Consider the following 26,094-nt stretch of genomic DNA (forward strand, 5'->3'; position numbering starts at 1 on the left):
CCTAGAGTTATATATAGGAGGGATGATATTGTGTGATATTTTAATGGAATTTGGCAGAAGGAATCAGGGAAGACTTTTAAAGGAAGTAATATTTAAGCAGAGTCTTGAAGATTGAATAGAAGGAAGCCAAGTATAGCGTGGAAAGGAAGGATTCCAAGAGCATAGAAGAGTGCATTCAAAGACCCAGAGTCAGGACCATGATGCTCTCTCAGAAATAAAAGCACTTCAATATGACTAGAGTGAGTGAAATGCTTCATTTCAAGAAGTGGATGAATTTTAAATCATAAATGTTCAAATAAAACCTTCTGTTGTCCCTTTTAAATAGTTGGCAAGGAGTTGGAAAGGAGGCATCAAATGCAAATAAAAACACCTTTATAATGATTCAACATTCCTGAAAGGTTTGCACGTTGACATAGGGAAAAACATTTCTCTGAAATTGCTTTGAATCTTCATATAGGATATAATAGCACATTATATATAAGTTGGTGTATCAAAATTTTCCTCTACTCCCTTGACAATTTCCTTTTTTTCTTTTGAGCTGAAACTCTGTTAAAATTTGTTGATTACCACTTTTAAATAAAGAACTCCCTCCCTAGTGTGAGGTTTTAAGGCTTTCTGGTGATGAGTACCAGCACATGATATGACATTTGAATGTAATATTAACCCTGCTTCATGTGTAAAGTCCTACACTCATTCCAATTCAACAGCATGGTCCAGGGAACAATACCAGCCCATTATCTAATGGAAATAGTGATTGGTGATGGAAACTTAGTATGGAAGATACCTAATGATCTGAAATACAAATCGTACTTGAAAACAGTTGTGCTCACATTAATTCTTTCTTATATATTGATCAGGTATATTTTAAGTGAGATTTCCCAATATATTATTATTATTTTTTTCTTCCAAGTGAGGATTAGAAATTTTTCTATCAGCTGTTAACTTCTCCAACCTAAGGTTATTAGCACTGGTAATTAAATAACTCTGTTATGTGTGGGAAGCATTAAGATAAATACTCTTAAAGGAAAGAAACAGTTGGAAAAAACATATATACGTGTGTGTGTGTGTGTGTGTGTGCGCATGTGTAGACTACTTCCATTGCTGATTTTCTCTTTCCTTAAAATTAAATGAATTCTTCATTTGCTATTATAAACTAAATATTTCCTTTGAGTCCAATTAGCATTGCTGAAAGAAAAAGCAAATCAAGGCTCTGTTCAGCATGCATCAATGTAATGGAAAATCAGGTCTTTTATTCTAGCTTTAATAACTGCAGCTTGATTAGAGGCAAAGAAAAGCCTATGAAGGGAGAAGGGGGAAAATGAGAAGGACTGCCAAATTAGTTCTATAAGAATTCTCAACCTGTCTGCTCTCTGGCTCACTATTCAAATGCTAATTGAGCCTTTTGGTAAACAGAATGGGTAATCATGGAAGACAAAAACAGACACAGCAAACAAATGACATATCATACCTTATCCAAAGCAGCATGGCATTTTTCTGATAAGCTTCGGAAGACTTAAAATTTTAAGTCCTAGGGTCTTATTATTTTTTCTGGAAAGATTATAATTGATATAATAAAATAAATATTACATAATCAAATAAAAAATGACAAAGAACCACTTTGTTTCAACAATGAAACCAGTCATGTTATAATTAGATAAGAGGATTTATATTCATAGCTATAACATGAAAGTAGACCATGAGTCTGGATAAAGGCAAGTTTTTAATTCTTAAAAATTAATTACATGGCATTATTCTTATCAGTACACAGAATGCATTAATTATACAATTAATAAAAAGATGAAAGGTTTTTTTTTTTTTTTTGGGGGGGCAATTGTAATGCACAGGGGGACATTTGGTTTTATTCCCAAAATTGTCCTTCAGGCATTTCTATAATCTTCTTACTAGGCAATGTCAAGACCCTAAACCAGTTAGCAGGAATACTGAATGGAGTGGGTCTTTATGTTAGCGCTTAGACACATTTCGGAAAGGTTGTGGATTTCCATGTAATTGGGATCTAAGGTGTAATAGGTTTAATTTGAGGTCCTCTTTAAAAGAACAGTAGGAAAAGGCATTGTCAGCAATGTGTAATAGCCAGGAAGAAGTGGCAGCTCACTCATTCACAATGGGCTTCCATAAGGATGAAAAAGTGATTATCTTACTACAACAGTTATTTCTCTGAGTGCTTCCATCATTGGCAAAGCACAGAAAATGCCTTGTGTGTGCTACCACTTTATCCTTGAAAACATTTTAAAGCTATAAATAACATTCACGAAGAAGAAATGTAGTAGTGGAAAGACAGCTGGCTATCAGGAGCAGAGCCACAGGCCAAATCCATTTTAGCAAACTCCAAGGGACTGTCCAAATTCTCTTGCTGTCTCTCAATTGTGTTTTATCAACTATTACTTGGAGTAAATGGGCTATCAGCCAAGGCTAGGAAATCTGTTTTTGTTATATACAAATTGTTGATGTAATGTACAGCAGGACAGCATGGTCAGACTGCAATGGTATTTGACTTGCCTGACCTGCTGGCAATATCGCATGTGGGAAAAAACATGCTACTAGTTTTCACCTGAAAAGATAGCACTCAGCTATTTTATGACCTCTAAATAATGCAAAATAGTCTTGAAATTAAAAAGCCCCAGATGTTAAGTGTTTTAGAACAAAACTGGAGCAATATCTGGACTATCATAACAATGACCACCTTGCTGTTTGGGATAGGAAAGGGGAAAGACCCCAAAATAGAATGTATAGAATCACAATCAGTGTTGGTGTTTAGACGGGGACTAAGTGGGTGGCTATATCTCCCCCATTATGTCCACCTATCTCTGTTCTTTGATTTGGATAATTAGTATAAAGTGATATGAAAATGCATCTTCCTACCCATTCAGATCGTATTACTAAGAACCCCATATGCTATAGAAAATCTGAGATTAAACATGCATTTCCATTCTGTCATGCTATTCTGTCTCTTCTCTTTCTCTCTCTGCCACACACACACACACGCACACACACCCCCCATCCTCTACAAATATTCTTTGCCTTTTCTATAGCCTGTCATTGTGTTGTTTTCTGTCCCTGGGCATATTAACATTCCAAGGTTAATGATGAGGCACCTTGAAAATGTAGTGTTTGTTTAGCTTAAGGTAATGTTTTAAATGTCTGTGTGTGGCAATCTCATTGCTTCTAAAACAAAGCCCATCTGCAATCTGAACCTGCATTCTATATTAACACCTCAGACACATTTCTGCAGTTTTTTTTTTTGTCATCCTGTCCTGGTTGAAAAATTATATGTGAGACTGGAGGTGGCAAACACTAGAATCAGTTTGATAGGTTCAAGCTTTGAAAATCACATCTCTCCAAGCCTTATTATCAAACTGATGTGCTGTGGCATCGTATCCTTTCAAAGTTTCCTGAACTCCTGGAAAATGGAGGAAAGGAACTGGTATTTAGCCTCAGTTCATTTAGGATTCCTTTGGAATTATAAATCTGAATTTTAGCCTTATCGCTCTATGAGGAACTTTGCAATTCTTATAAGAATAGGTGGCAAATTTTTCCCTAAATATGAAGACACTTCTACTTAGTAGGGATGTATGTGCCGATAATACCTAACAGTTATTTTCCCCTTATCGGACTCACAGTTGATCTAAAAGGGGATTCAAGTTGTCATTAGAGCACATGGTAGATTTGTGCTTCCCTTCTCTGTTGGTGGGTGAACGGACTGTGGTTTGCTTTGACCAGTGACATGGGACCAAAAGAGTTGTGTTCCTGAATGCAATAGCAAGCAAAATTGCCAAGGAATTTAACTTTTTTTTTTTTTTTTAAGATGGAGTCTCGCTCTGTCACCAGGCTGGAGTGCAATGGCACAATCTCGACTCACTGCAACCTCTGCCTCCCGAGTTCAGGTAATTCTCTTGCCTAAGCCTCCCAAGTAGCTGGGACTACAGGCATATGCCACCATGCCCAGCTAATTTTTGTATTTTTAGCAGAGACAGGGTTTCACCATATTGGCCAGGATGGTCTTGATCTCTTGACCTTGTGATCCACCCAACTCAGCCTCCCAAAGTGCTGGGATTACAGGTGTGAGCCACTGCACCCAGCTGAATTTATTTTTAAGAACAAAAGAAACATACACCATCATTTTTGTGCATACACACTTAATACTATATTTTTTTCTTTTGACAGTCCTGAAGACAGCATTTGAAGCTACTGCTATTTGGTAAAGTATATGTCTAAAAGGACTATTAGGACAGAGAGAATCAAGCTTTTTTAGATTTTCAGTATGAGTGTGTTGAGAAGACAAAGCAATTGTTCTCACAAATATGCTTATTTCAGATTGTTACAGAAATGTGTTTCCCTTCTTCCAAAGAGTATGTTTTGAGAGCTAAAAATCATCCTATCATATTTGGACAAATAGAAGTAGTTACTGCTAAGGATCAAGTGATTACTTCCTTTAAAAGTTGTGTATGCTATATTTGATAATCACAGCTTCTAATTCTCAAAACAAGTTCTCACTCTGGCATATCTTTTGAATTTGAATTGACACTATGGATACTAATCTGTATATTCAAATATTTTGGTGTAAGTGTATGTGTTTGTAAGATACACAAGCTTATCCCCTTGCTTCAAGGAAATTTGAATAGCACAATCCAAACTTGCAAACAAAGTAGAAGGCAATTATTCAGGAAATTATTAAGAATATGTATGATTGCCATAACATTGGGTGTATCCTGGGGGTATAAACAATTGAAGAAAACCTCTAATACTCTGTCTCTTTTATAAATACATACACATTATGTGGGTAGCTCAAGGGCAAAATACGTTGAAGATTGATTTCCCAGATTCATTCTGTGTGTTGGAGAAGTGCCCTTCCCAGTAACTCAGAACAAATTGAGGGAGCGTTTCATAATGAGAAGATAGGCTGGCATGGGAGAAGTTTAATAAAAAGTATTTCATCCAGATTGCTAATCCAATCCAGATAGAGCTGAGTAACTTTATTTTTTTCGTATTCAAACTGTGGAAAATTTTAGATTTATATAAGGTCCAGTTAGACTTCCTCCATTTTGTGAATAAAGCATGTATGAATGTTGTTTGGTGAATTCATTATATCAGCCTATATATTACCCAGAAAAATATTTCCATTTATAATTTTTCTGCCAGCATGTGATGACAGGCTTTATGTGCCAAGGAGATCGAAAAGGACTTATGAAAATATTCAGGACAGCACAGAGAGTTTTCAGGGCATTGAAATACTCTGTATAATACTGTCATGACTTGTATATGTCATAATACATTTGTCCAAATCCATAGAATGTGCAACACCAAGGGAACCCTTATGTAAGCTATGGACTTTGGGTGATAAGGATGGTCAATGTAGGTCCATCAGTTGTAACAAATGTATCAATCTGGTGGTGAATTCTGATAGTGAAGGAGGCTATGCATATGTAGAGCAGGGGGTAGATGGGAAATCTTCCATATCTTTCTCTTGATTTGGCTGTGAAGCTTAAACTGCTCTAAAAAAATAAAGTCTTTATATATATACATGAAGGATATATGAAGCCTCTTGTATTCTGCTGCCTTCCTCCCTTTCTGAACCTACCTGCGACTGTTCTGCTGCATGGAACCTACCCTTCCTGTAATCCAGACTTTTTGCAACATTCTGAACATGCCATTTTCTTTTGCACATGTAGTTCTTTCTACTGGAAATGTCCTTCCTTCTTCTCTATGCACAACTATTTGCTATTTCATCCTGTGAAGTCTAAGAGCTCCATTAATCACTGTCTTTTCCAGGACCAATTTTTGTATTCTCCCATATGGGTTAGGAATACTCCTCTCTAGTTTCATGGCATACTGGAATTTTTTGCTCCTACCATATTATTTTGTAAGCATTAGTTTACATATTTTCAGGCATTTAGAAATAATAATCTTGGTTTTGAAAAAATCTCTTTATTCATGATATCTGCATATATAGAAACTCAATAATTTGTGGAGTGAATGAAAGCTGATACATTGGAAAGGTACTTTGGCAATTCATTAGCTATGGTAAGACACTGAAAAAACAATGAGGTAGAGGCGTGCCCATACCACGCAAAGTCAAAAGTCAATATGATGAATACGTACACTGCAAGCTCCTAAGAGATTTAGTTGAAATTATTTATTAAATAAATGCTTTCATGTTCTATTACTTATGTCATATTTGTTTTGTCTTCATTTTTTAAGTGAAATAATTGTTATAGTCTGATTGTGTCCACCAAACTATAATCTCCAATGCAGTAGTGTTGGGAGTTGGGGACTCTGTGAGATGCTTAGGTCATGAGGGCTCTGGCCTCATTCATGCATTAAGGCCATTTAAAAAGGGCTTAACAGAGGGAGTATGGTGCTGTTTTTGCCTCTTTCATCTCTTCTGCCATGTGAGGATATAACATTCCTCCCCTCTGGACGATGCCTCAGCAAAGCACTATCATGGAAATGGAGACTTGGGCTCTCACCAGATGTCAAACCTGCCAGGACCTTGATCTTGGACTACAAGATTCCAGAACTGTGAGAAATAAATTTCTGTTCTTTATAAGTTATCTAGTCTCAGGTATGTTGCCATAGCAGCATGAATGGATTAAGACAAGAATATTAAAACCCTACCTCACTGGCAAAATGCCCCTGCATACCTTAGGCATGAACATGTGAGCTTACTTTTTTGCCACCTCTATTCCATCATAAGAGCTTTTCCAATGGTTTTGAAAAGCTAATGTTCACTTCCCTTGCCTAGCCTTTAACATGGGGTCAGTTACAGAATTTTCAGAGCCCAGTTCAAAATAAAAATGTGGGTCCCCGGCTGGGGGCAGGAAAATCAGTCTCCCATTCCAAGGAAGCCATTGCCCCAACCCAAGGATAAAAGGGAACCTTCAAGGTCTTGCAGTCTTCATGACCGGACCCACTTGGTACCCAGTAAAGGTGTGAGTGAGAGGCCCCCTACTAAGGACACTGTGGTACTACTGGCTCAGTGGAGAGCTGGTTGCCACTTTATTTATGGCACCAATAGAGAAAGGGAGGAAGGTGATTAATATACTTATCTGCCAGAGCAGGCAGGCTTCACAGCCATGGCACCAAAGCAGTAGCCAAGGGCCTTCTATTGAGAAAGGCCCAATATTTGGAGTTCCATGCTCTGTGGTGGCTGTCTTGAGATTCTTAACACTTTTATCTTTGAAACTATTTCGTAAGATATTCAATGGGAGGATGGGACTTGTGCCTGGAGGCTTGAAGCTTCAGCTCATGTGCATATGAATTTCTGGGTTATACTCTTGGTAATCCATGTCTTCCCCCCAGAATTCTGGCCTTGCCTGACATCTCCACTCACATGTCCATGCACCCCACAATGATCTTAGCCCTCTGTCCAGTGGGCAACCCAGTCACTTAGGCATGGAAGGGTCCATGTTCTAGCAGGAGCCTCTTTCACGAGCAGGGGTTTGGGCGTGAGCCTGGAGGGCTAGGATATTTTTTTAATGACCAAATCTTTGTCATCCTTAATAAATAAAAACAACAAAAGCTCATACTTTTTGTAAGCCTCTCTCTCATCAGACTGCTGTCTTTTCTTCCTTACCCTTCACTGAAAAACTTCTTGAAGCTCCACTGTTCTCCTATTCCATATCTTACTCACTTTTCAATTCACTACCAATTGGTTTCTGCTACCATTATTCTACATTAAATACATACTGTATTATCGAACCCTGACAACCAGTAAGTGTTAGATCGGTGTCTTAAGAGCTTTAATAATATTGTCTTAATTTTCACAATAATCTTTTGGAGTAAGTACTACATTATATCTATTTTGTAGATGCTAAACACAAGGCACAGAAAGATTAAATCATTTGCCTTGGGTAACACAGTGAGTGGTGGTGCCAGCGTTTTAATTCAAGAACTCTAGCTCTAGAGGCCCTGCTGTCACTGCTATGACCTCTGGCCTTGCAAACAGTTCAACTCTGGCCTTCTGACTGACAAATCCAGTGGTTTATTCATTTATTTACATCTTCTTACTATCTAAACGATTTTTCAAACAATGCTGAGCACTTCTTCCTTTTTGAAGCAGTGCTCTCTACCTTCAAGGGCAGTGTTTCTTCCTGATTTACCCCTTATACCTCCAGTTGTCTCATAGCCTTCTACTTCACGTCCATCTCCTGTTGATTTGCCCCTTATATATTAATGTCCTAAATGAGTCTTTTCCCGGTCCTGTATTCTTTCTGCCCTACAAAATCTGCCTGAATAATCTCTTGGACAGTAGCCACTCTTATCTGAGGTCCCCTAACAGGCCTTTTGAATTGAAGAGTCATATCTATCTTTTCTGTGAAAACTAGTGACTCATGCCCAAAGTCTTTGACTGCTTGTGACCAGTTGGCTACAATCTGTGTCCTGTCTCTCAACCATCATTTTCCTTTCACCTAGCAGAGTTGTTGTCTCACCCCACCAGTCAAGTTTATTTCCAAGCATGAGTGTTGAAGTCTGTTGGCCTGCTAATGAGCAATATCTTGTAACTGCTGATTCAACCAGCATTTAAACTTGTTACCCTGGACTTCATTTCATAAGAAATTATAAATTTCCTCATGTTTTTCTGTTAGTTTTCTCTTTGTGTGTGTGTGTGTTATATAATGGTTCAGAGTTTCTTATTTATCTGTGTCCTTTATGGTTGGCCATGAACTTCTAAACCAGGAAATAAGATGCTGAAAATCTTTGTGTCTAGTTCAGAGTCTGTCATATAGGTGTCTGATAAACATTTAACAACTGATATGCTTTGGCTCTGTGTCCCCACACAAATCTCATCTCAAATTGTAATCCTCATGTGTCAAGTGAAGGACCTGTAATGCCTGTGTGTTGAGGAAAGCAGGTGATTGAATCTTGGCAGCAGTTTCCCCCATGCTATTCTCCTGAGAGTGAGTGCATTCTCCTGAGATCTAATGGTTTCATAAGGGGCTGTTTCCCCTTCGCTTCTCTCTCAATCTCTCTCTCTCTCTCTCAGCCCCCTACACTGCCATGTAAGATGTGCCTGCTTCCCCTTGCACTATGATTGTAAGTTTCCTGAGGCCTCCTCAGCCATACAGAGCTGTGAGTCAATGAAACCTCTTCCTTTATAAATTACCCAGTCTAGGGTAGTTCTTTATAGCAGCGTGAGAGTGGACTAATAAAATGACTAAATGAAGAAATTAGAACATGAGCTTTCTTAGATGTCTAAAAGATAATTTCAATGTACAATTTTTAGAATCAATCGTATACAGTTAGCTAAGCTCATCATGTTAACATTATTAGATCTTAAAAATATATCTTTAAAAGAGAAAAGCAGAAACCACAGTAAGAGAATCTTTTTTTGTTTACTGTTTAGTTTCATGAATCCTAACTTAAAGACCTAGCACAAGATTTGCGATCAGAGGAAAGTGTTGAACCCTTAGGGCAGGTCAGTTATTACTAAAAAACAAATCTTTATTTACCAAGAGGAAAAACTAGCAAATCAAAAGGGAAATGATTTTCATTTTTATGAAAGAATTTCAGTAGCTATTAGTATTGGTACATTAACAACTTAGATAACATGCGGTGGGAGCAGCCTGCAGATGTGGCCTTAGACAAAAATTGTAAACAGACAAAGTTCATCTACACAGTCTCTCTTTTGGTTTTTCTTTCTTTTTGTATCTCCTTGGCCAAGTTTCCAGCTATTATGTTGACTTTTAATTATCCAGTTTCTACTGCTTTCTTAGCTCACCTGTGCCTTCCCGGGGTCTTTCCAGCACCTTGTCTAGACATTGTTTCTTCTTTCCCTCTCCAGAAGATACTATGCTGACATGAAGAGACAGTAACTTTAGAGTTTAAAAAATTAAACTGTAAATAGTCTACCTATTAGTGTTGCCATCCTTCTAAATCAGTTTTCTCACTTGTAAAATAATACTAGCTACCTAATAGGATGATTGGGAAAGTTAGGAAGCTAAGGTGGCAGAGAGCACAGAGTAGGCACTCAAATGTCATCTACTGTTGTATGCCTGGGTACGTGACCTTGGAATGACTGCTCATCGGTTAAATGGGGACAACATTCACTACCTAAAAGATTGCTCTGATGTTAAATAAAATAATATATGTTATGTGTCTAGCACAGAGTGTGATATATGATAATCTGGATAATAAATTATTTGAAATTATAATTATTTGATTGTCTAAAGTGTTATCTACTAAAGGTTTCATGTCTCCTAATACATAAGGCAAGTTGACTAAGTTTCATATACATTTCTGAAATCATGGTAAAACAAAAGGCAGAAACTAGAATACTTTTAATATTAGCGTGACTGGTTCTAAGCTAAAGAAACCAGCATGGTTTATAAGAGGAAAGATAAGAAGACTGAGGGCTGGGGAACTCCAGCTTGCAGAATTTGGGGGTATCAGGAGTGATCAGCCCAGGAGATGAAGAAGGTAGTGCCAGTGAGGTCTGGGAGCATGTGATGCCTTGGAAGGTAGGTGAAGGAGGAGTTTCAAGGAGGAGAGTGATCAGCTGCATCATGTTGTGCTGCTTGGTCAAAACATGAAAGACACTAATTTACTGTCTAATACTTGAAAGTTTTCCTTGATTGGTGTTCATAATTTTGCATCTGTGTAAAATAATGAAACCCATGTCCTCCCTTTTTGGAGTGTGGCATACTATTTACCAGTACAGGTTATACAAGGCAAGGTTTTCAGAAGCCTTCTATTGGCCCACATACTCACTTGTCTTTTCCGCTTAGGCCTAATTTCTGATGTTTCCCTCTCGATAAGATAGCATCAGATTGTTCCATTTGAGCCAATTACAGTTTCTGGAGAAAGCAGGTTTTAAACCTGTCCTTAATCCAGTGATTCGTGGCAAGTGAAAGTTTTACACCAAAATTGCCAGTTTGGATAAACACTGAAGAGCAGCCTATCTTACTGGGCTGTTTATAAATGGAAAGCTTATCAGTTTGTGGGGAAATATTTTATTTTAAAACTTCAAGATATTGATAAACACCTTCCAAAATAGGTAAACCTCAAACTTGAACTATGTTCCAGCTTATTAGGTAGAAAATGGTTAATACCATGATGTTTGCTTTGAACACTGTTCTCCACTTTGAACTCAGTAATTTCATGTTTTCAGAGGATAGATGGCTGAAACTTCCTTAGCAAAATGGACAAAGCTTTTTAACATGTGGATGGAAGATAATGGCAGAGAAGTCAGCTCTTTCTGTTTTTCCTACTTATATAAACCTGAGAAATTAAATTTGTCAAAAAGGAGTATTTTGTTTATATCCTAAATTTGCATTTTATGTTTTGCAGTTGATGTCATGGCATCCCCAAAGAAGGTGGAAAAAGAATGTGTTTTGCAACAAGGGCTAATCGAGTTTATTACATGTAAACCATTCATAAAACATGGAGCTAAAAGAAACCTTTTTTTTTTTTTAAACATTGTTGATTCTAACCAAGTCATCTTTATACATCATCCCTCAAACTATGGGATTATGCTGTGATTGTGGTTCATTAAACCATTCATTGGATCTTATTATTCTGTGCTATGCCTTTTTATATAGATTATCACATTTTTTCCTGGGCAAAATTGCCCTAATTTCTTTGGGGTTTCTTCCTTCCTCCCTATTTCTTATCCCTTTAACCATTTAGGTAATCTGCTGAGAATTTTTTTTTTTCTAGCATACTTTTAAAATATCAAGATTTGTTATTTGCTCAACAACAATGTTCTTAACATCTTTTCTTTGTTTTCACATTAATAAAGTGGGATTAATAATAGCATCTATTTTATGGCATTGTTAGGAGGAATACATTGACTAATAATCTCTTTTGAAAGAGCATGACACAGAATAAGTACTATGTAAGTGCTTAAAAATTAAAGGAATTTATTTACATAATCTCATAATACCATAGATGTGTGTAATCAATTTACTTTATCTCTATCTTGTAGATATTTTTCTAGCTCAGTCTCAAAACTTTAAGAAAAGCCATGTCTTATTATTAGTATTATCTATAGTTGTAAAAGTGAGGCATAAATATTTATGATCAAATTCTGCCAGACTTTGTAACTGTATATGTGTCTCTCTAATTGATAGAGATAATCAAATTGAAAAAAATATCTAAAGCATGTTTAAGAGAATAAAAGAACATATCAATTACTGACTTTTAAAGAAGAACACAAAAAGGCACACTAAAATTAATTCTAAATTGACTGTCTAAACTACCCTACACAAAGACATTGAAGATTCTGTGTTTTATTAAAAATGAATTATTAACTACAAACCACTGCTCAGTGAAATAAAAGAGGACACAAACAAATGGAAGAACATACCATGCTCATGGATAGGAAGAATCAATATCGTGAAAATGGCCATACTGCCCAAGGTCATTTATAGATTCAATGCCATCCCCATCAAGCTACCAATGAGTTTCTTCACAGAATTGGAAAAACCTGCTTTAAAGTTCATATGGAACCAAAAAAGAGCCTGCATTACCAAGACAATCCTAAGTCAAAAGAACAAAGCTGGAGGCATCACGCTACCTGACTTCAAACTATACTACAAGGCTACAGTAACCAAAACAGCATGGTACTGGTACCAAAACAGAGATATAGACCAATGGAACAGAACAGAGTCCTCAGAAATAATACCACACATCTACAGCCATCTGATCTTTGACAAACCTGAGAGAAACAAGAAATGGGGAAAGGATTCCCTATTTAATAAATGGTGCTGGGAAAATTGGCTAGCCACAAGTAGAAAGCTGAAACTGGATCCTTTCCTTACTCCTTATATGAAAATTAATTCAAGATGGATTAGAGACTTAAATGTTAGACCTAATACCATAAAAACCCTAGAAGAAAACCTAGATAATACCATTCAGGACTTAGGCATGGGCAAGGACTTCATGACTAAAACACCAAAAGCAATGGCAACAAAAGCCAAAATTGACAAATGGGATCTCATTAAACTAAAGAGCTTCTGCACAGCAAAAGAAACTACCATCAGAGTGAACAGGCAACCTATAGAATGGGAGAAAATCTTTGCAATCTACTCATATGACAAAGGGCTAATATCCAGAACCTGCAAAGAACTCAAACAAATTTACAAGAAAAAAACAAACAACTCCATCAAAAAGTGGGCAAAGGATAGGAACAGACATTTCTCAAAAGAAGACATTCATACAGCCAACAGACACATGAACAAATGCTCAGCATCACTCACCATCAGAGAAATGAAAATCAAAACCACAATGAGATACCATCGCACACCAGTTAGAATGGCAATCATTAAAATGTCAGGAAACAACAGGTGCTGGAGAGGATGTGGAGAAATAGGAACACTTTTACACTGTTGGTGGGATTGTAAACTAGTTCAACCATTATAGAAAACAGTATGGCAATTCCTCAAGGATCTAGAACTAGAAGTACCATATAACCCAGCCATCCCATTACTGGGTATATACCCAAAGGATTATAAATCGTGCTGCTATAAAGACACATGCACACGTATGTTTATTGCGGCACTATTCACAATAGCAAAGACTTGGAATCAACCCAAATGTCCATTAGTGACAGACTGGATTAAGAAACTGTGGCACGTATACACCATGGAATACTATGCAGCCATAGAAAAGGATGAGTTTGTGTCCTTTGTAGGGACATGTATGCAGCTGGAAACCATCATTCTCAGCAAACTATCGCAAGAACAGAAAACCAAACACTGCATGTTCTCACTCATAGGTGGGAACTGAACAATGAGGTCACTTGGACTCGGGAAGGGAACATCACACACTGGGGTCTATCAGTGTGTGGGGGTGGGGAGGGGGGTGGGGGGGAGGGATTGCATTGGGAGTTAGATCTGATGTAAATGACGAGTTGATGGGTGCTGACGAGTTGATGGGTGCAGCACACCAACATAGCACAAGTATACATATGTAACAAACCTGCACGTTATGCACATGTACCCTAGAACTTAAAGTATAATAATAATAAAAAAAGAAAAAAAATGAATTATTACAGTAAGTTTAAATCTATAAGGTGACAGAAAGTTATGAACATTAAACTAATGTTTATTCATTAAATTTACAGAAGAAATCACAAAACACATAGTAGTATTAAGATGTAAGAAGAAATTTTATAAATCAAATTATGAAAATGTTGGGTGAAATAACTAGAGTAATCTAGTTTCTTGCTTCTCAAGGACTGCCAGACTCTATTTCTGCTTTTCTCTTTCATTGTTTTTTGCTGTCTTATTATACACAAATAGAAAATAGAAGAGTCAACTTAAGACATTATAAAACTTATTGTGTAAAAATTTTAGTTATCTCAAAATAAATGAAAACATCCTACCTTTACATTTATGTTGAATGGGGATTTTGGATGTTAAATAAGGTTATGCAGGTAGATTCTGGAACACAGCTTCTCACAGCATGCGTATGAGGGACATGGGAGGAAATCATTCATGATCAACCTGCAGAAAACTTACCTTCCCTTTACCCTCCTGGGCCAGTTGCACAAACATTGTGGTTCTTAGGTCATTTATTTTCTAAGTTGTTCTCATTAATATACCTTCACTTAAAATCATTTACATTCAATTCATTTTATTTTTAAATTAAATTTGCATACTTCTTTCCTTCACTTCCGGATTCCATTTCTAAGATTTCTCCAGTAAAAGATTCTAAATGATATTTATTCTAACATTATTTGTAGTTTTCACTGTCCACAGAGAAATGACTAAATATATTTATATTTTAGAATATTGTGTAGTCATTAAAACAAATAAATTAGCCCTCTATCTATCAGCATGCAATGTTGTCCAAAATACATTAAATGAAAACTGCAAGTTGAAAGACAGTAGAATAATTCTTATCCTTTTTCTGTTAAAAAAAAAAAATTTAATTTGAGTTAACGCAGATAAAAATTTGTGCTCAGAAAAAGCTACCAGACTATAAATTGTGGTTCTTCCTCAGAGTGAGATGGGACAGAGGGAGTTTCACTTTTATAAATTTCTGTGCTTGTTTTCGAATGAGCAAGCGCCAATTTTCCAATAAAATGTGTGTGTATATTTAATTATATGTTTAATTGAAACATTAACACAATTCTTGAAAACAGTTATATAGGTATATGGGAGTGTATGTGTTTATATACATATATGCCCATATAAGGATTTAGAGAGAATCATTTTAAAATTCCAATTTCTGGGTCCTGCTTTAGACCTACTGAAGGTATCAGAATTATTGGACCACTCCAGGTAATTCTGATGATCAGGCCAGGTCTGAATAGCTGAGTTTAAGAACAGCCATTCTAGCTTATGTAGTACTGGCTATTCATGTAATTAGTTTAAGTCATGACTCCATTTATCATTATTATAAAAATCCTGTGAACTGTGCTGCTCTGTTTATTATTTATAATTTGTTTGCTACATTAAACAGTACATACTCTAAAAGAACTTTTGGAATGTATTTTGAGGAATGGTGTATTGATTCAAGAAATTATATCATGTGTGCTATATGATGGTTTCTGTGGTAGAAACTCAAAGGAGAACAAAATAGAAAAGACCCCATCTCATGTAGATAATCCTCTCATTAGCAACTATTCAACTTTTCTCTTATGGCTAATTCCATAATACAGTAGTTCTCACATTTGAGCGTGTATCAGATAACCTGCAGGACTTGTTAAATCAGAGAGGATGAGTCCCCACATCCAGAGTTTCTAACTCAGTAGGTCTGGAGTGGAGCCCCAACATGTGCATTTCTGACAAGTTCCAAAGTGATGCTGATACTATGGGTTAGGAACCATACTTTGGAGAACCACTGCTAAAAGGACATTTGGTGTTTTTCTTCCACTGGCTGGCACAGGGTGAGATCCAACCCTGGGGTTTTCCTCTAGCAAGAATATAAGGCTTTGTATGATCAGTACTAGTTTCATAACCTCTACCTTTTTATCCTGATACCTAAATCATATTTTATCTGAAATTGTACATATTCATTTAAGCATCTAAAATACTTTTTGGAAACCTGTCTGCTTCAATGTGGAAAGAAAGGTAATGAGGCAGAGACAGAAGCTGAAGCTTATTGACCACCTGCAACAGGGCACCTAAAGTGAGTTTAACAATACTTTGCTTCCTCTGGGAATTATGCCCACCAAATCTAATTATTAGCGTGGCTGAGATCAAATGAGTTAATATTTATGAAAAATTTAAATGTAAAGAGCTATAAAATGTAGGTTACTTAGGGAATTCTTCATCTCATCTCTGATTCCTAGAAGAAAAACATAGAATATGTCTTCCTTGGCCAGCTCAAAGAAAACCACTGCCTTTGCATTAGAAACATTGAGTTTGACCTCTTGCCTTCCAAATTGGTGCATACGTCTGACCTAGGACATGCTGTGCATCACTCATTAAATGCCACTGTGGTGAGTGTCCCCTTTTGAACACAGCTGTGAGTCTCCACACTGTGGAGAGAAGCCAGACACAGGCTTTACATGCACCTCGAGATTCCTGGAGAACATATGCCATGTGTTTGTCATCTTTTCAGGAAAGCACTTCTGAAGAGCCCTTTAATGAGTTTCCTAGAGAAATTCTGAAGGAATCGTAATGCAACTAATCATTTCCTACCTTCCCACTGAACCTCTTATTAATTAACATGTTAATGCTCTGTTTGATTTCTTAAATTTAGTTTGAGAGACAGTAAAACAGCTATTTTCAAATTAAATTAAATTGAGTTGTGAGAAGATTTTCAACCGATATAGGGCTTTTTGTACTCTACTAATTCCAGTACTCATTAAGGTTAAAAAAAAAAAAAATCAATGAGCTTGGAAATGCAAGTGTTGATATTATTGTAGGGTGAATCTACTTCTGAATAACTTACTCCCTCCATGACAATGTTTTACCATGTATGCGACATTAGAAAATGCAAATTCCAGTGTTTAAAGAGAGGGAAAATTTTCCAGAGTTACCATAAATGTCGCCCAAGTATCTGTTTGGGGAATTAACATACTCATAAACTATAAAAATTAAGGTTTTTTTTCTAGTACAGTAGATATTCTTACCGTTAATAGTCAGCAATAATCCTTTGGTTTTCAATGGTATATTGCTCTCAGTTCATTGTGCAGATTTCAGGTATAATTAATTACCTTTTATCTTCCGCTAAGGCTTTTCCTTTTAGCAAAAGGGATTTGTTTTGACTTCTGCTCTAATGGAATCTCTTGGGAAGTGTCATATAAAATAGATCTTATCACTGAGCTATTGCAACATTATAGACCAATTGGTTTTCACTTACTCTTCCTCAATAAACAATTTTCAAATACCTTTATTTATATATCGATTTGACTTTTTAAAATTTTTCCTCATTATCTTATGTTGAAACTCAGGATATCTTCTATTGCCAGTATTTGCAATTAACCAGTTTTAGATTAGCATGCAGTAACAGTTTTTGAGTTGACACCAGAATTCCATACAGGAAAATTACCAACAGGAAAATTTTCTTATATGTGATGGAAATCTGGTGTCAACTCAAGAATGACGTAAGTCTGTCAGTACTTCTCCAACTTGGATGATGTAAATTCATCAGTACTTCTCAAACTTTAATGGGCATCTGCATAACTGGCTGATATAGTTTGGCTGTGTCTCCACCCAAATCTCATCTTGAATTGTAGCCTCCATAATTCCCACCTGTTGGAGGAGGGACCAGGTGGGAAGTAACTGAATCATGGGGCAGGTCTTTCCTGTGCTGTTCTTGTGACAGTGAATAAATCTCATGAGATCCGATGGTTTTATAAAGGGGAGTTTCCCTACACACACTCTCTCCTGCCTGCCGTCAGGTAAGATGTCCCCTGCTCTTTCTTCGTCTTCCACCATGATCGTGAGGCCTTCCCAGCCATGTGTAACTGAGAGTCCATTAAACTTCTATCTTTTATAAATTATCCAGTCTTAGGTATGTCTTTATTAGCAGCCTGAGAGTGAACTAATACACTGGCAGATCATGGTAATCCACAGATTGTGATTTAGTGGATGTGAGGTGGGGTTTGAGATTCTACATTTTTAACAAGCTTCCTGGTGATGCTGATGCTGTGTTGAGTAGCAAGGGTTTAGATGACATTGATAATCCAAGAGTAACAGTAACATGATGTCTTTAATAGTTGCAACTCTCACAGATTTTCTGGACACCAGAGTTTTCTACTCACAAACTGCACCGTCGGTTGGACCAATGTACTGTAGTAAAAACAGAAATCTCTCTTTCTATATTCCTAAGGTACAGTAGAGCTCCTAAAGTACAGCTTTCCAAGCTGAAAAGATATTTTCAGTTTTCACTGTCTCCTCTATTTATAATTGTAAATTGTAAGATATTTGTAATTTTTTTTGTCTTAGTTTGCCATTTGACCAAAGCATTTTGGAAGCTCAGTCCAGGGCACTGTGGTGATTCATTCTATTCCACTGTGACAGAAGTTCTTCAAATATGTTTGTTTTTTAATCTTCATTGAGACTCTTGTGAAAGCGAGCATATACAAACATACTACAGCTTGGGGAGGAAAAAGCCTGTTTTATCTTACAGACAGCAGTCACGATGAGCCAATTTTTCATAAACACCAATTGTATTTTCTAGGATCCTACAAGAAGTAAATGGACCACCAGACACCAACAAATTTTTATGTCTCTTTTTAGAATATCTAAATATCGAAATGTCTTGACACCAAACTCTTTGTACCTTCTAAGCGTTCAGTGAGGAATTTAATTTATATCTATAAGTTTTTTGTTGTTGTTGTTACTGAGAAAGAAACTCTTTAAAAGAAACTTCTCCCTTTTCCTGAAAACCTCCTTCTGTTTGAAAGTGTGCATTTTAGTTCAGGGCAGTGGTTATCAAACCTTACTGTGCATTAGAATCACCAGGAGGGCCTGCTAAAACACATCTTTGCTAGGTTCCAACTCTAGAACTTCTGATTCAGTAGGTGTGATGTAGGATCCAAGAACATGCATTCCTAACAATTTTCCAGGGGAGGATGATGTTGCTGGTCCAGGGCCCACACTATGAGAACTACTAATTTAAGAAAATATGCTCTTCTTTTGTCCACTTCTCTAAGATGTTTTAACTAATTGTGAGAATGCTGTATTAATAAGGAGAAATGTGAGACTCTCAAAACTTGAAACATCCAACAGATATCAAGGAGCACTGATATCCCTATATCCCACCTAGGGAGAGGGATCGATCCAGTGGCAGCTTACAGATCACTTAGCCAGGGCAGTTTTCTTGACCCCATTTATCTGGACAGTTTCCTTTGTAAAGACATAGCACCTGATAATTGATCTTCATGATGATAATCACAATTGTAATTATATAATTATTTGTGAAAATATTTAATGACTATTTCCTATTGGAAGTTTAATCTTCTTAGGTGCCATCATTACCTTTGCTACTGTTATATTTGTTCAGCACCTAGTTTGGAGTTTGGCACATAGTCAATGTAGTATCTGCCAAAATAAATGTTTGGAAAAACATTAGAATTCTTCCATTTATATAGAAATGGTGAGTTCTAAGAGCCTTAAATCAGAGATAGTATTCTCCTGTATCCATTGCCACCATTTTTTAAATTGATTATGACATTCTTGCATGCTGAACTCAGACTGGGCCCAGAAATGATCTTCAATACAGGCAGCTTCCACCAGTTGTAATATATGACCTATGAGATAAAATCTAATTGCCATTGTTACAGTGAATTCTATTCAGGATGGCCTTCGCTTTGTTCACTCAATATTCCCTGAGATTTTGCCTCTATCTTTGTTCGTGCTGTTTCATTTATCTGAAATAGCTACTTTCCTCCAAACACACTCCATTTGTTGAAAACCTATTAATTCCTTAAGTCCTATCTTGAGCACCATCTTTTCTGCCAAGCCTTTTGAAATCCCCTTAATTAGATGAAATCTCTGATGACTCCAACCTTACTCTACCTTACAACATAGTAATTTGTATGCTCGCCTTTACCTCCTTACTAAAATGGTCCTCCTTAAAGACAGGAAAAACGTATTCAACCCCTTACCATAACTTCAGTTATTAAACACATATACATTTGTCTCCTATCATGTGCCAGGCCCTGTGCTAAGTACTAGGGGTATAAAGCTAAAGGAGACCTAGCCTCTGTCTTAAGTAGGTCATCGTTTTCCAGGGCATTAAACAAACACTTAAAGACATGGTTGTAGAATAACACAGCAGATGCTATACTGGAGGCATTTACAAGTCACAGTGATGGGTTGAAGAAATAAATGATCATCTCTGTATGGGCCGGATGTGGTGAGTAAAGATATTAGAATGATTAGAGACAATTAAGTAAAATGCTTAAGAGATGGGTAGGAGATTTTACAGACATGGTAGATGTTTAGTTCCTTCCATTTAACCAACTTATTTGAATTGATCTTAATGCAGCTTGTAAAATTGAAGCTGGGAAAACAAACCCTATTTTATTTTCTTACTTCTCTTTAGTTTTCTGAATGCTGCATAAAGTTTTCACATATCCTCTATCTGGATTCTCCTACCGTTGACTGCCTTTCCACACTACAGTTTATTCAATTCATTCATGCAGGCCTTGCCACTGTTCTATAGACTCACCCTGGTTGCCCTGTACTCTGTAGTAGTTGCATTATTTCCAATAGGAAGTGCCATGATAAGCCACATCAAACAGATATTTGGACTGTGCTGAAGTAGATCCTCCTCTACCAACTTATATAACTGTGTGAGTTGAGGAAATGTGCCAAGAACCCAAATCCAGTTTTCTGCTATAGGATGTAAGGGCTGCTGAAAACAATGTTCTCAGCCAGGACAGAGGCAGTACAGTCATCAGAATCACTAGGAGATATATCATCAAGTGGCACAAGGTCAACCTGACTTCCCTCTTTTAAAAAAATACCACCCAATCACCATTGAAACCTACTCCTCCAAAAATATTAAATGCTTCAGAAAGTCAATGAATGCAGCTTGATAAACTTAAAATTGCTAACTGAACTTCAAAATAATGCTCAGGAAAAGGAAGATGCCATCAGTTGAATAATTTGGGAATGTTTCTGAGAAATTAAAGATTGTTTTTCATCAACTAGAAAATAGTTGGTATGTTAATCACACTAAAACAGATGATAATTTCCATGTAAACATGAAGGTGCTGCAAGCTCTCTTAGCTAAAAGTGTCTCAAACTTTAAGGTACTCCAGACTTACCCAGAGATCTTGCTACAAACATTAGGTCATTGAGTTCCACTCCTAGAGATGTGTTTTAGAAGGTCTGGGTATGATTCCAGGACTTTGCAGTTTGAAGAGGCATCATGGTGGGTAATGTTGCAGGCAGCCCACAGACCATACTTTATCCCAGGTAAATTATCCCTGATCTTGTGGGATTAAAACACAGTGAACTGTATAGCTGACCCTTGAACAACACAAATTTGAACTGCGTGGGTCTACCTGCGCACAGATTTTCTTCACCCGCTACCACTCCTGAGACAGCAAGACCAACCCCTCAAACCAACCCCTGCTCTTCCTCCTCCTTTTCAGTCTACTCAATGTTGAAGGTGAGGTTGAAGACCTTTATGATAATCCACTTCCTCTTAGTGAATAGTAAATGTATTTTCTATTATGACTTTTAAAATAACACTGGTTTTCTTAATACCACTGTATTTTCTCTTGCTTTCTCAGTAGGCTATTAATAGTTAAATTTTGGTGGAGTTAAAAGTTATATATAGATTTTTCAAATGCATGGAGGTCAGCACCCCTAAACCCTGCATTATTCAAAGATCAACTATATAACATTCTTCCCACCACAACCTCTATATGCTAATGTGGGAAACAATATGCAAAGAGATTAAAATTTCTATCTTTGACAAGTGGCCTGCCCCCAAACTTCTCTGTTGTCCTTGACTGTTCTTTTTTGCCAAGAAAGGGGAGTAATCGTCTTCCCCATCTCCACATTTAATACAAAAACAATTTTAGAAATCTATTTCTCTTATTGATCGCGCGTGTGTGTATGTCATTATGATTTACTTAGGCAAGAAAGAGCTAAAGCCAATCTCCCAACCAATCATTAATGAAGTTTTAGTATCTACTGATTACTGGCCACTACGCACAAGGAGAGTTTCTCATCTCATTTCTCCCTCACAATAACGTTAAGAAAAAGGGGCAGCTGTCTTCACTTTACAGATGAGGAAACAAGATGAATAGTTAGGGAACTTGCAAAGATCAAAAAAACAAGTGAAATCCAAGCTTCAAATCTAGGTGTCAGATTTGACCAACCACTTTGTCTTTACCACAGCTAATAGTTGTTATTTCCCTTCATTTTTGGGGGGCTGTAAACTTTGAGGGAATGATGAGTTTGTACCAGCGGCAATTTACTGTTTAATGATACAAGTGAAGTTATATCCTTCCCTCATATCCTTCAGTCTCATTCCCATCTAAGGGTGGGATCTGTAATCATGTTCTCCAACAGCCAGCTTCTAGCTTCTGTGGTTTTCTCTGCCTTTGATAACCATTTATTCCTCTTCGTTTAAGATTCTGTCTCATCGATCTTTGATCTAGGCACCTTTTCTTTCTTCTCCAGAGTGTTTCTTCCCAGCAGTCCCCTAGTTTTATTATTCGAGATTTCAGACCTTCCTTTCTCTTTTAGCTTTAAGCTTTGGGCTTTTCTCTCCCTCTCTATCTGTGGTGGTCATATGGCATGCTGTTTCTTTCATTTAGTTTTCTTTTTCGTGTTCAACCATATATTCTTTTCTGTTCCCCGTTATTCTAGATTGCATCATGTCACCTTAATCCTTACTAACCTGCTGGAAAGATTTTCTCTCTCTAGTATTTCTGATACCAGCCTGTTAACCATGGGGGAGAAGGGAACATTTGACATCCTCATAGTTAATTTTATTGATCACATTGATATTTTTCCAGAATTTTGCATACTTTTTTATTTACTCAAGTGTGTGGGTATCCTATCTGTGGCCTAAAATGAATTGGCAAGTTTTGATATAATTGCCATTGAGCCTCAAACTTAGCAGTGAAGTGAATTTACAGCAAGAGATAGGATAATATACTCACACTTGAAACCACAAGGACCTCATCAGCCATGAAAAGTAACATTTCCTGAAAACAGAAAACAGGCTAGTTTCCAGACATTTCAAACCAGTGGATTTTTTTGTTTTTGTCCTAAGACATCTTCATAATAACTACTAAATTTAATTTTAAAAAATCAAACTTCTCTCTCAGGCTTACAATCTAGTACAAGAGCAGATATAAATTCTGTCATTGGAATGATTTACCTGTCACTATCACATAATTTATAAATAAGATAGAGAACAATGTAATTTTTAATACCATGAGTCATATGCTTTATGTTGCAATAATTTTAGTTTAGTCTTTCTTTGCTCTTTAGCAAAATAAAAGCAAAAGAATTTCCAGAACAGAGGAATTGTGACAGGGAGAACAAGAAATGCAATGCATCAGAGCAACACAAGATGTCACTTTTACACAGGCCTGCATTTGCAGTGTAAGGCTATATCTGCATTGTGCATAAAATAGTATGTGAAGGGAAAAGCATCAAGATTTACAAATGCTTCAGAAGCATGAACAGGAGCAAGAAACCTTGGTTTTGTTTTCAGTATTTTTAATGATATCTTGAAATGTATCGCCAAACTGGAATTATTCTCCTGTATCTGTGTAAGTTCACACAATACATTGCTTTAACAATACATTGCATCCGCAAATTTCTGGATAGCACAGAATCCAAAAACAAGCTTATTCTCACTGCATAGCATGTTTTTTCTCTCAGCTTCCTTATTTCTGCATCATTAGTTGCCTTCCAACATCGTATTGGGGGCCTAATCTGTTAAAAGTAGGTCTCTGACTATTTTTCTTTTTCTGGTCCTGCCCAATTAACCCATTTTGCACACTGCTCCCAGGTGGACCCTCTTGGGGGCAATTCTGATCCCAATATTCATCTGCTCTCCAAGGTCAGGTTGAGCAAGAAGTATTAGTTTCCTATTGCTGCTACAATAAATAACCACAAACCGAGTGGCCTAAAGAACACAAATTTATTTTCTGCAGCTCAAAAGTCTGACTTGGATCTCACTGAGCTAAGATCAAAATGTTAGTAGGGTAGGATTACCTTCAGGAGCTCTGGGAGGAACCCATTACCTGGCCTTTTCCAGTTTTCAGTGACCACCTGCTTGCCTTGGCTGGTAGCCCCTTCCTCTGTGTTCAAAGCCAACATTATCAGGCCAACTCCTGTCCTGTTGCCATCTCTCTGGTTTTTCATAGTCACATCTTTCTCTAACCCTTTTAAAAACCCTTGTGATTATGTTGAGCCCACTGAGGTAATCCAAAATCGTCTCCTTATCTTAATGTCTTCAGGTCAGCTGATTAGCAACTGTGATTCCATCTGCAACCCTAATTCCCTTTGCCTTGTAGCCTATCATACTTACATCTTTAGGGAAGTCATTATTCTGCCTACTATACAAGGTATCCAAAAGGCTTCAAGATCTGGCCTAGTTTTACTTTCCATCCTTGAGCCCCTTCTGGGGTCTATTCTCATTTCTTTTGTGTCAAGTGTTTCGGCCAAACTAAATTTCCCATGAAGTGGCCGGTGTTCCTTCTTTAATCTCTAAATTTTGTTCATGCTGTTCTCATTTCCTACGTTATTTTCCAACTTCTCTGAAAACATATCTTCATTCTTCAAGTTTCCTCCCCTGTGAATCTTTTAAACACTCTCTTAGGCAGAACTACTTCTTCATGTAGTTCTTGATTACTCCTTCATGTGTGCTTTCATTGACTATATCTTCTACAGAATTATTGTGTTAAGCCATCTGTAAATTTTTTCTTTCCTTTTTTCTTTTTTTTTTTCCTGAGGCCCCAGGATACATTTTTCCCCAACCCTTCCAGTTGCAAAATTGTGAAAGGTGGTAGATATATTTTGTTAGATGTTTGAAAAGTATATTATAAAGTAAGAGAAGCTGCCATTACAGACTCCCTTCTCCAAATACCAGTGGCTTAACATAACAGAAGGTTATCTCTTGATCATTTACAATACAAGGCTGGTATTTGTGGTCTACTGGTAACTCTCATCCACACTGATTCAAGGACCCTGGTGCCTACCACCTCCTGGCTCTGCTGTACTACCAGGCCCTTCTAATTCAAATCCAGACAGTAGAAGGTAAAAGAGAATGTTCAAGAGATTCATTTGATTTTTAAAAAGTGGCTTGGAGGCTCCTTCATTTTTATTTACATTCCCTTGGAAAAAACTTTGTTACATAGTGCCCTCAGTGCCCCCAAAAAACTGCAAGGGAGCCTGGGAAATGTAGTCTAACCAGGTATCCAGCAAAATCCTATTACCACAGGGAAGAAGGTAACGGGTTTTAGTAGAAAACTGTGATATGTGCTACAGAGTGAAGAGGGAATGCTTCCCTCCTGCCAACTCTTATTTGAACATGTATCTCTTATGTAAACGATAATATTCCACCTTGTATCCTATTTCTTTGTAATATATGTCTGACTTATTCCAAAGTACATAAATCAGATCAATGCAGTAGAGGAATGGTAAAAGTATGTATAAATCCTACATTTTACACAAGCTTTCCTATAAGAATATTTATTAAGTATCATTCTGTTAGATTGAATTGTTCCTTATGACAAATATAACCTGGATAAATAAGGAAGTTTTTTTTTTTTTTTTTTTTTGGAGAGGACAGAGTCTCGCTTTGTTGCCCAGGCTGGAGTGTAGTGGGGTGATCTTGGCTCACTGCAAGTTCCGCCTCCCAGATTCACACCATTCTCCTACCTCAGCCTCCTTAGTAGCTGAGACTACAGGCACCCGCCACCATGCCCAGCTAATTTTTTGTATTTTTTAGTAGAGACCGGATTTCACCATGTTAGCCAGGATGGTCTCGATCTCCTGACCTTGTGATCCACCTTCCTCGGCCTCCCAAAGTGCTGAGATTACAGGTGTGAGCCACCGCACCTGGCCCAGGAAGATACAATTCAAAGTCTTCAGACATAATTTTAAATGTTGAGAGAAAAAGTAGGCATTGTTCTGTGGCAATGGTAAGAATGATGGAAAGCAAGATGGTAAGAAAAGAATACAGGACTTGACAGAA

The 26,094-nt window shown here is 37.1% G+C and overlaps 1 long non-coding RNA gene across 1 annotated transcript in view; it reads right to left on the minus strand.

Moving 5' to 3' along the window:
• LOC117065504 overlaps positions 1 to 26,094 on the minus strand; it is a 67,376-nt gene that overhangs the window by 38,680 nt on the left and 2,602 nt on the right. The window contains exon 2 of the long non-coding RNA XR_004429948.1: positions 9,737 to 9,805. This is a non-coding gene — a long non-coding RNA (uncharacterized LOC117065504). The remainder of the gene's footprint in view (positions 1 to 9,736; positions 9,806 to 26,094) is intronic.

Source organism: Trachypithecus francoisi, unplaced genomic scaffold (genome assembly GCF_009764315.1).
Source record: "Trachypithecus francoisi isolate TF-2019V2 unplaced genomic scaffold, Tfra_2.0 Lachesis_group2, whole genome shotgun sequence".
NCBI classification, from domain to species: Eukaryota; Metazoa; Chordata; class Mammalia; order Primates; family Cercopithecidae; genus Trachypithecus; species Trachypithecus francoisi.